Genomic DNA, 12,096 nt, shown 5'->3' on the forward strand with positions numbered 1-12,096 from the left:
CGCATATACCTTTGTAACCCAAATTCCTATCAAGATATGGAACATTACTATCATTCCAGAAAAGTTCCATCATGTCCCTTCTCAGTTAATTCCTAGAGGAAACAACTGTTTTGATATTTCTTCCATTTGCCTATTTGAAATACTTTATAGAAGTGAGATCATACAATATTTGTCTTTTTTTTGTGTTTGACTTATTTCCCTTAGCACTGTCTTTTCAAGGTTCATCCGTGTCACAGTATGTATCAAAACTTCATTTCTCTTTATGGCTTAATAATTTCATTTGCATGTATAATAATTACTGATAAGGCAGGATTTACTTTTTCCCTTGTGTTATTTTGTTGTCTGTGCGTTTTATACCTTTTTTGGTCCCTCATTTCTTCATACACTGCCTTCTTTTGTGTTTAGTTGATTTTTTTTAGTGAACCATTTTGATGATCTTCTAATTTCTTTTTGTGTAAATTTGTGCTGTTTTCAGTGTTGTAACAATGAGTATTACAGTTAACATTCTAAACTTATAGCAATCTAGTTTGAATTGATACCAACTTAACTTCAATAGCATACAAAAATTACATTCTTATGTATCTACGCCCTCCTTATGTTGTTTTCACAAATTACATCTTTATACATTGTGTGCACAATAACATGAATTTATAATTTATAAAAATGCATTTGTCTTTTATATCATGTAGGACATAACAAATAGAGTTACAAACCAAAAATACAGTAAAATTAGCCTTTGTATTTATCCACAAAATTACCTTTACTGGAGATCCTTATTTCTTCTTACAACTTCATACTATCTTCATAGAACTTCCTTTAGCATTTCTTGTAGGACAGGTCTGGTGATAACAAGCTTTCTCAGCTTTTGTTTATATGAGTATGTCTTACTTTTGCCCTCATTTTTGAAGGGCAGTTTTTCTGGATACAGAATTTTTGGTTGACAGTGTTTTTCTTTCATTACTTTAAATATGTCATCCCACTGTCTTCTGGTCTCAGCCTCCATGTTTTCTGAGGAGGATCCCTTGGTTATTGAGGATCCCTTGTATGTGATAATTGGCTTCTCTCTTGGCTTTCAAGATTCTCTTTTTAGCTTTGGTTTTCTATAGTTTGGTTATAATATGCTTTGATGTGTATCTCTTTGGGTTTATCCTACTTGGAGTTTGTTGAGCTTTTTGGGTGTATAGACTTTATGTCTTTTGTCAGATATGGGAAGTTTTCAACTATTATTTCTTCAAATAGTCTTTCTGTACTTTTTCTCTCTCCTTTCCCTCTGTGACTCTCATAATCCATATATTGGTCTGCTAGATCATTTCAATTGGCCATTTCTAGGTCTTTTGTGAAATATCTGAGTATTTTACCCAACTTTTGATTAGGTGGTTTGTCATTTTATGAGTTGTAGGAATTCTTTATATCCTGCATACCATTCCTTTGTCAACAAACGATTTGTAAATATTTTCTTCCAAAAAAAAAATTTGAGTTTGTGGGCTAAAAATATATATATTTTTTACATACAACTTCAAATACTAACACATACATATGCTATAAATTATTTTAATAGAACTTTCAAAAACAGCCGAGCTTAAATTAGAGGATTACTCATAGGATTTCGGTTCTGATACATTACTTGATTGTTAATCCTAAACAAATTTCCCCTACTGTATAAATTCCTTCAGGTTTTGTCAATAATATCTTACTTGTTTTTTCTTTCCCCATGGCATCTGGTCAGGCATCTTAAAACCAGTAATTACTATGTGGATATTTTCTTTCTTGGGTTGAAATCCAGCAGCATGTTTGTTACTGGATGAACAGGAGTGAGGTCCTTTGTCTTTGATCACAGTTTCAAAATAGACTGATGATATCAACCTCAGTCACTGTTGATTTGCTGTGGTTTGTTTGCTGTTAAATGGTCAAACAATCCATTTGTGAAAGACAAGTGTCATACATTTAAATGGAACTATTTCAGAGGTGACCTCTTCCATTGAACTCCTAAAACTCCCTTTTATTTCCCTCTTGGGGCACTTTGAAAAACAGCTTGTGTAGAATCTGTATGTATACCCTGTTTTTTCCACTACATTGTTTGCTTTTTTAGGGTAAGGGTGTTGTCTTAGTTTCCTAGTGCTGCTTTAACAGAAATACCACAAGTGGGTGGCTTTAAAGAAGAGAAATTAATTTTCTCACAGTGTACGGTGCTAGAAGTCCAAATTCAGGACACCAGCTCTAGAAGAAGGCTCTCTCTCTCTCTATCATCTTTCAACTTCCATATCCCTGGCATTTCTCAGTTCCTTGGCAATCTTCAAGTGGTGTGATCATTAAGGTTGTATGGCAACTTGGTTATGCCATGATTCTCAATGGTTTGGCAGTTATGATGTAGTTTGGCAGTCGTATGATGATAGGATCACTTCCTTGATGGAATTTGATATAATGTGATCACCTCCATTATGGGATCTGCTGTGAGTAGCCAATCAGTTGAAAGGGAGTTCCCTGGGGGTGTGGCCTGCATGGAATATAAGTGGGCTTTCTGGCAAGGCTCATGGACTTTTGCTCACTCTGGATCCTGCAACTGGCTCCTGTTTGTCTGACCTCTGGTTTTTGGGACTTGAGCTAGCAGCTTATCTGCCATCTTGCTTGCCAATCTTGGGATTCTTCGAAGCCTGTAAGCAAGAGCCTTGCTGTCTGACCTGCTGATCTTGGGTTCACCAGCCCCTACGGCTACATGAATCAGGAAAAACCTCTATCCTGACTCATGGACTTTGGACATTCCAGCCTCTATAATAGTGTGAGCAATTTCCTTGAGAAAAGTCTGTCTTTATATATTTATATGCTTTACTGATTTTGCTTCTCTAGAGAACCCAGCCTAGGACAAGTGGCATTGTCTCTGTGTTTATGCTGCTCCATATAATGCAGAAGTAATTAGATTTAGGGCACACAGTACACTGTAGTCTATTAACATAACAAAGAAAACCCTATTCCCAAATGGAATTACATCCATAGGTATAAGGGTTAGGATTCCAACACATATTTTAGGGGGACACAATTAAATTCATAACAAGTGTGCCCTATTTATATCCTGATCTTCCCCCAAACTGACCATGGGGGTGCCTTGCACACAGCAGAAGCAATAAACAGGGATTGAATGAATACATAAAGTGAAAAACCAAACGAAAACAAAAAGCCCACAATACACCAAGCCAAGACAAAAGAAAGGTTAATGAGCCATAGGTTGACATCGTTTCCTTATTTGGTAAGTGAGGTGTTTGCTTTCCGGACATGACTGAGATGTGAAGGCTCACTCCGAAATGCCTTTTAGTCACAATATTCTGGGATAGAGACTAGTTTTTAAATACTTAAACTCACTGTATTTGTTCTTATTAATAGAGAACTTACAGTTATCATTTTAGGAATACTATACCACTCAAAAAATTTACATTGGATTTCCTTGAAACTGTATTAGAGGTAATGGCAAACTATATTAAAGGAAACCAATGATTTAGTAAGTAACTTGAGCCTGAAATACTTGAACATCCATTCTCTTAGTGAAGCTGAGTCAGGTTGTATTATCTAGTCTATCATTGCATAGATTCTATATGCCATTCATTCCTGTTCATTTAACAGACATTTGTGAAGCACCAAGTGTATATGTGGCCCTGTGATAAGCACTGCCCTTAAAGAATAGAGATGAGATATTTTTGAAACCACTAGAGGACGATATAATGCAACACAAACCCACCATATATTTAGTGCATGCTGCAAAAACCTAGAGAAGGGAAGGAAGGGCACTACAACCTGGAATGACTGGGGAAGGAAGCAAGTTTTTAGCTTTCTCTTCTACTGTCCTACTTTCAAGGAAAAATGGCACATGCTATTTTTCATGGCAACCATTTTAGAGGCTGATTATATAGGACTATTCTAAAATTAGTACATATTTGGCTCGTTTCCCCCTTCTAGCAGATCTGCTAAATAACTTTTCCTTTTTAGATATGCTTTCTTTACTTCATTTTACTCCTTTATATGAAGCTAGGTTTTAAGAGCACAGACTCTAGTGCTCTTGAAATTCTTTGGTTGATGCAATGTTATGGATTGAATTATGTCCCCCCAAAATATATGTTGAAGTCCTGACACACAGTCCGTATAAATGTGACCTTATTTGGAAATAGGGTCTTTGAAGAGATTATCACTTAAATTAAGAAGAGGTCATACTGGAGTATGTTGGGTCCTAATCCCATATGACTGGTGTCCTTATAAAAGGGGATAAGAGACAGACTCAGACACACAGAGGGAAGACAGCTATGTGATGACAGAGCCAGAGATTTGGAGTGATGCAGCTGCAAGCCAAGGACCTCCAAGGATCACTGGCCATCACTAGAAGCTAGGAGGAGGGATGGAAAAGATTCTGCTTCAGGACCCTCAGAAGAAATCAACATGGCTGACACCCTGATCTCAGACTTCCAGCCTCCAGAACCGTAAGGCAATAAATTTCAGTTGTTTTAAGCTACCCAGTTTATAGTACTTTGTTACGGAAGCCTTAGGAAACTAATACACACAGTGTTACAAATTCTGACTCGTTCATAAATAATTCTTTAGTCTTAATTATTCTTTTGAAGTATGCCTTTCTTGCTTAGGCACCTCTCACACTTCTGTTTCCTTCACAATATTATTTGAGTGGAGATTTTTGAGAATTTCTCTAACTTTATTTGGATGTATCTTTATATTCAAAAGGGAATCAAAACATTGAGCTTGATTATTAGAAGTTATTAAAATTATTTAGCTGAGCCCTCATTATTACAAGATAAAATTATTTAGCTTTGTATTTCAGTGTTTAGTACATGAAGCCTTGGCACATAGTAGGCACTCAGGAAATGCTTGTTAAACCTCATTTAGAAAAAGACTTTATTCAGTAGAAGTATTTTCCTGGGCAGGGCAAATGTTGGAGTGTTGGTTTCCTGTCCATAGGCCATATTGAAAGTTTTATGTCCAGAGCCCCTTGCTGAGGGAAATGGCCCTTAGAAGTTTGTTATTCATGGGTGGCTGTATTCTAATCACATAACTTATTGCCCTGCCTACAGCTGATAGACATCTTACTCAAATGCTATCAACCTATAGGCTAAGCCATTCTGAATAGTATCCTATATAGCTATTCTGAATATTGTCCAATATAGTGCTGGAAGATAAACCTCCTAGATTGGAAGGCACTACATAATAACCTCAACAATGGATTCAAACATATCAATGATCATGAAGATGGTGCAGAACTGGGCAACATTTTGTTCTGTGATACATAAGGTTGCCATGTGCATAAGGTCATGTACATAAGATAATACATACATTGCCAAGTGCATAAGATACACAAGATCATTGAGCTGACCCAGCGGCAACTGACAACAATCACATAGGCTAAGCAGTGGTTCTCAATGTGTAGTCTCAAAATCAGAAGCATCAGCATCACCTAAGAATTTGTTAGAAATGTACACTACTGGATGTGATGGTTAAGATTGTGTGTCAGCTTGGCTGGGCCATGATTCTCAGTGTTTATATGTGATCACCCCCATGATGGGATCTGCTGTGAGTAGCCAGTCAATTAAAAGGAAGTTTTCTTGGGTGTGTGGCCTGCATCTGAATATAAGTGGATGTTCTGGCTTTTGCCTGCACTCAATCCTGCAGCTGACTCCTGTTCATCTGACCTCCGGTTCTTGGGACTTGAGCTAGCTGCTTACCTGCTGATCTTGGGATTCTTTGATCTTCACAGCCTGTAAGCAAGAGCCCTGCTCTCTAACCTGCCGATCTTGGGTTCACCAGTGCTTGTGGCTAAGTGAATCAGGAGAAGCCTCTATCCTGATCCGTGGACTTGGGACGTTCCAGCCTATACAATCATGTGAGCTGTTTCCTTGATATAAATCTTCTGTATATTTATACGCTTTACTGGTTTTGCTTCTCTAGAGAATCCAGCCTAAGACACTGGACTTGGCCCCAAATCAACTGACTCAGAAACTCTGAGGGTGGGGTCTGCAATCTGTGTTTTAGCAAGCTCTCTAGATGATTCTGATGCACGTTCAAGTTTGAGAACCACTAGGATAAAGACCTGTGAGGTGGCATATAGTTACTAGCTAAATCAATCCAGTTTTAGGGAAGGAGATAGGCAATTGGTCAAGAAGCAGATCGTGGTTCCCCAGAGGAAGGGTTGTACACAGATACCAAGAGGCTCTGGAAGCTATGAGCTAGCAGAAGGGATATGTGTTAGTCATCTAGTGCTGCTATAACAGAAATACGACAAGTAGATAGCTTCAACAAAGAGAAATTTATTCTCTCACAGTCTAGTAAGCCAGAAGTCCAAATTCAGGGTGTCAGCTCCAGGGGAAGGCTTTCTGTGTCAGCTCAGGCGGAAGGTTCTTGTTATCAATCTTCCCTTGGACTAGGAGCTTCTCCGTGCAAGGACCTTGGGTCCAAATGATGCACTCTGCTCCTGGCACTGCTTTCTTGGTAGTATGAGGTCCCCAACTCTCTGCTTGCTTCCCTTTCCTTTTATCTCTTGTAGGATAAAAGGTGGTACAGGCTACACCCCAGGGAAACTCCCTTTACATTGGATCAGGGCTGTGACCTGAGCAAGGGTGTTCCATCCCACCCTAATCCTCTTTAACCACAGGCAGAGATTATGATTTATAGGAAAATCACAAAATGGAGGACAACCACACAATACTGGGAATCATGGCATAACCAAGTTGATGCGTACTTTGGGGGGACACAATTCAATCCATGACAGGATGCGTAATACAAGCCATGAGGTAGAGAAAAAATATTCAGAGTGAGATGGTTGGTTGATAGCAATGGAGGTGGAGAAGCAGAGAAAAGAGTTGTGAGGCACCATAGTGGTTCAGGATTCATGAACAACTGCTGCTGAGGAGTTGGCATGGTGACGTGGATTCCCTAGTCACTGCTGCTGTTTTGTGCCGTCCAGTTCTGGAACCTGCATCTCAGGCTCTGGAGTGCCTTGTCTACTGCCTAGCTGAGATTCGTTTTTTCTTAGTCCTATATGCAACTCGTAATAAATCCCCAATTACTTGAGGTAACTTGAAGTTGCTTTGAGACCAGAAAACCTAACACACACAGATATTCTGGTACACTTTGCATTTTGTTTTAGTTTTATGCACAATACATAAGTTAAATTCTTGTGATGGGTGTGAACTGGGAGAAGTTTCTGGAAGTTGAAATAAGGCAAACTGAATCTAAGCTTCTCATTGAAATAAAAATAAAATAGGAGGTCATATTCTTGCCTAGGGACTTGATTTTTTTTTTTTTTTAGAGAAGTGATCCCCAAACCTTTATTTGTGCAATGTTAAGCTTTCCAAAGTGTTCATAAATTGACCAAGCAGACTAACACAAATACTATATATAATTACACTTTATATGAAGCATAATTTTGGCCTTATTTTTAGTATCAGCATCAGAAGATGAACACCGTAAGAGTCACAAATTGTTCAAGGACATTTTTATGGCATCTTTGAGTAGATTTTTGGAGAGACCCAGCACCACTGGTGACCTAATGAGAAACTAATTCTGGAACATCTGTCATGCTGTTTTTGTTTGTTGGTTGTTTGTTTTAAACCTCACTACAAATTTTCTTGAAGCAATTATAGATTCAAGTTTTGATTATTTTTTTGCCTTAGAAACCAAGAACTTTTATGGTTTCTTGAGCAGCTCTTTCATCAGTTTTAGAAGCTTCAAACTCATCCTGGTTAGCTGGAAGCCACATCCATGTATATATATATTTTTTTTTACAAGACTGTGACCATATAATACATATTCTTTTGGAACCTACTTTTAAAATCTGCAGTGACCCTTTGTCCATATATTTTTTTTTAAAAAAAAATATTTTATTGTGTTTTTAGTAAAAGTTTACCAAAGAAATTAGACTCTCATTTAACCATTTCTATATGTATTGTCCAGTGACATTGGTTACATTTTTCTCAATATATCAGCATTCTCATTATTTCTATTCTGGTTGTTCTGTTTCCCTTAATCTAGCTTTCCTGTCCCCCCTTACCTTCTTATCTTTGATCTAGGAAAAATGTTTACCATTTAGTTTCATTATTTAGAGGAGTACAGTATTTACAAGTGATATTCTTTATTTTATGGGTCAATCTGTCATTTGGCTGAAAGGTGACCTCTGGGAGTTGTTTGAATTCCAAGTTTAAAAGGTGTCCCAGGGTGATAATCTTAGGGGTTGATCTAGTCCTACAGGTCCAGTAAGTCTGGCCTTTTTTTTTTTTTTTTAAGGAATTTGCATTTTGTTCTACATGTTTCTCCCATTCTATCCTGGACCATCTATTGAGATCCTGGTTGGAATGGTCAGTAGTGGTGGCTGGACACCATCTAGTTCTTCTGGTCTCAAGGTAGATGAGGCCATTGTTTGTGTAAACTATTAGTTCTGTAGACTAATTTCTTCTTTGATCTTTGGTTTCCTTCTTTCCCTTTTGCTCCGGATGAATAGAAACCATTAGTTGTATCTTAGATGGCTGCTTGCAAGCTTTTAAGACCCCAGATGCTAGTAACCAAACTAGGATGTAGAACTTCGTCTTTATGGACTATATTGTGCCAATGGATCAAGTTGCCCCACAAGACTATGGTCCTAAACCCTTAAACCCAGTAAACCAATCCCGTGAAATGTTTGGTTATGTCTTGTAAGTATCCATAACTGTGTCCCCTATGTACTTTATTTTATATTTGAAAATATATACAGCATACGTAAGCATGTATATACATATGCCTACAGTTACACCTATACAAGCACATCTGTGTATTCATATATGCTTTCCTGTACATATATACATGCATATCTATCTCACATCTGTATTTAAAATGCATGAATTACAAACATAAAGACACTGGTTTGCTTCATCTCCAGGTTCTCCCAGCACACAGTGTTATCACAGCATTAAAACACTTGGCTTGAGTGAGGGCAAATTCGGCTGCTGAATTTGAGTCTGAATCCACAGAATTTGTGTTCTTCCCTTTTCCAAAAGTTCTGCAGTTTGCCTTATAGCAGTATATTACAAGGATCACTAGAGCACTACTTTTTTCCCTTTTATGAGCTACTTAAGGAATTAAGTATGTGCTATGAATATGATGAGAAATTTAAAACCAGCGTATCAGAATCTATATTTCCAAAAGCATTGTATTCCTTTGAAATGTTTCCATTTTGTAATATGGGGGTGGGATAGGTGTTCATATACACAATTGATATTGGAAATACTGAGAACATTTTTGAAACCGTAGAAATGACTGAGTTGGAGGACTAACTAGCCAGTTGCTACCCTTCCTTCTGAGAGACAAACCATTCAAAGATGTTTCTACAAATGCATATCAACTGCTTTAAGTATTTTAGCTCTCTCCAGAGAGGGACAGAAAGATCAAGTCCAGAAAGCTGGTCTAAGAATTAGGACAGGTGAAATGTCTTGAGCTACCACATGATACTGTTCAGTTCAAGTTAGTACACAGGACATTTCAGAAACAAATAAAACAACCAGAGCCAATCAGATAATGGGAACCCATGCCTATAACTAACGAAATTAGAACATATACTTGGAATAAGTGTAGAGGTGCCATTACTATTGAAAATCTAGTCACTAAAAGAATGTGTGGGGGTCCCCCCCCCCCAGCTCAAGTGTCTTTTGTCAGACCAGAACCAAGAATGAAAAAAAGATAGTCCTGGCTTTTGGGTTTTAATGGTAGTGATCCTATAGGGCTGCTACGAGTAGTAATCAACTTGACTGGCAGTGGGTTTTTTCAAACAGTTTTGCTGGTGGTGAAAATGGTTAATGCTCTCAACTGCTAACCAAAAGGCTCGAAGTTTGAGTCCACTCAGGGATACCTTGGAAGAAAGGCTTGGCATTCTACTTCCAAAAAAATCAGCCATTGAAAATCTATCGAGCACATTCTATTCTGACACACATGGAGTTGCTATGAGTTGGAATTTACTCAACAGTAACTGGTAGGTAGGTAGGTAACGGCATTTTAGCTGGAAAACCAAAACCAGTAGGTTGAAAAGCCCAGAGGGGCAAATTATGCCAAGAGTGAGTGAATTTGAATTTTATTGATTGCTAATGTTAGGGTGGATCCCTGGTAGCGCAATGGTTAAGAGCTATGGCTGCTAACCAAAAGATCGGCCGTTGGAATCCACCAGCTGCTCCTTGGAAACCCTATGGGACAGTTCTAATCTGTCCTATAGGATCACTGTGAGTTGGAATTGACTTGACGGCAATGGAAATGTTAGGACGTTTTCTTAGAGTTGAGGAGCGAATGTAGTTGCAGAGTCCTCTGAACCCTTGGAGTTGATGGAGATGTTCCTTGGTGAGGAGCAGAAAATCCCCACATACTTTATAAATCTGAAGTAGGTTGAGAGAAGTAAAGATACCAAGTTTCACAGCTTTGGTAAGTGGCAAAATTTGTTTGGAAGCGCTAGGTATTGTTTAAATAGTTAGCTTTTAAGAAGCAAAGAATAAACCTCCTTCAGAATACTCCTTAGAAGCAAGGATGGCGAGATTACGTCTCACATATTTTGGACATGCTGTCAGAAGGGACCAGTCCCTGGAGGACATCATACTTGGTAAAGTAGAGGGTCAGCGAAACAGAGGAAGACCCTCAATGAGATAGATTGACACAGTAGCTGCAACAACGGGCTCAAGCAAAAGTTGTGAGGATGGCGCAGGATCGGGCAGTGTTTGTTCTGTTGTACATAGGGTCGCTATGAGTCGGAACCGACTCAACGGCACCTACCAACAACAACAGCAGCTGTGGAAGAGGAATGTGATCCAGAAACTAAATTATATTTGAGATACTGGCCTAAACTTGTGCTGGAAAAAGTAGTATTCTTTTTGTTTTGTTTTAATTAGTTAATAAGTAAGTAATAATAATTTAAATCAAAGGGAAAAAACTCGGAAGGTCCTGCACTCCCAGGAGCGCTGTGATAAAGCATCTGCATAATAAGACAGGATACCTAGGATGTGAAGGAACAGTTGCATTGGCATCTGACCTATTTTGCTGTCCAAGAATGACAAAATATATTGAAGAGAAGTGTCACAGATGAGACATGAATAAGGCAGGAGGCCAGAGCTGAGAAGAATGTCAAACTAATGCGTGCAGAGGCTCATGTGTCACTAGAGCTACTGTACCTAGGTATTCTATGGGTTTAGATTTATGATTTTTTGAAATCCACAAGCCTTCTAGATACTAATTACCAGATTGATAGCCCAGAAGAGTCAGGGAGTAGCAGTTTGCTGAATTCATCTTATACCACATTGCCACCTATAGGACTCTATAGGAACTCCATCTAAAACCTACTGTAGTCTTGTCTATGCAACGACAGGAGTATAAATTCTAGAATCCTAGGATGTCAGAGATGGTGTGACTTTAAAGGTCATCAGAGTCAATTTTCTACTCATATCTTGAATCGCTTTTGTAATATATTTGATTATCAGTTGTATAACAGCTACTTGAACATCTTCAGTGAAAGGAAAGACGTCCTCATTAAGCAACTCAAATCTATTAATATTTTCACACACTTTATTTTTCTGTTTTTCCCCTTTATTACAAGAGCATTGGAGAATTTATGCAACTGACATTTTCACATATGCTAATGGGGATTTGAAATTAACACGTTTCATAAGTAATTTCTAGTAAGTAAGAATATCAAATGATTTTCACACACTTCTACTTTTCACTCCGTGTTTCACTATTCCTTTCTCTAATACCTGGAATCTCATAATCCTGTGCCTTTCCAGGGTTTTTCAGGGTAAATTGTCTTTATTCTTATTGGTATCCCTCTTTGTGGTCACTTTGGTGGTGGTTTCTGATCTGCCCAAATCAGTTATTATCTGCTTTCCATCTTTCAAATTACTGCTCGTATCTCCTGTCCTCTGTTTCTCCTCTTTCATTCTCTTTGTTTTTGTGGATTTATTATTCTCTTAAAAAAAGTTTGTCTATTGTCATTTTGGTAGGTTTTGGAAGAGAGAAGAAATAAAAGCAAGAAATAAAATCTACCTTGTTTAATTGAAATACGAGTCATGTTTTCCGATTCTCTTCTTACGTGTTAAAAAATGTAATGTA

This window comes from Trichechus manatus, unplaced genomic scaffold (assembly GCF_000243295.1).
Source record: "Trichechus manatus latirostris isolate Lorelei unplaced genomic scaffold, TriManLat1.0 scaffold00029, whole genome shotgun sequence".
In the NCBI taxonomy this organism is placed as follows: Eukaryota; Metazoa; Chordata; class Mammalia; order Sirenia; family Trichechidae; genus Trichechus; species Trichechus manatus.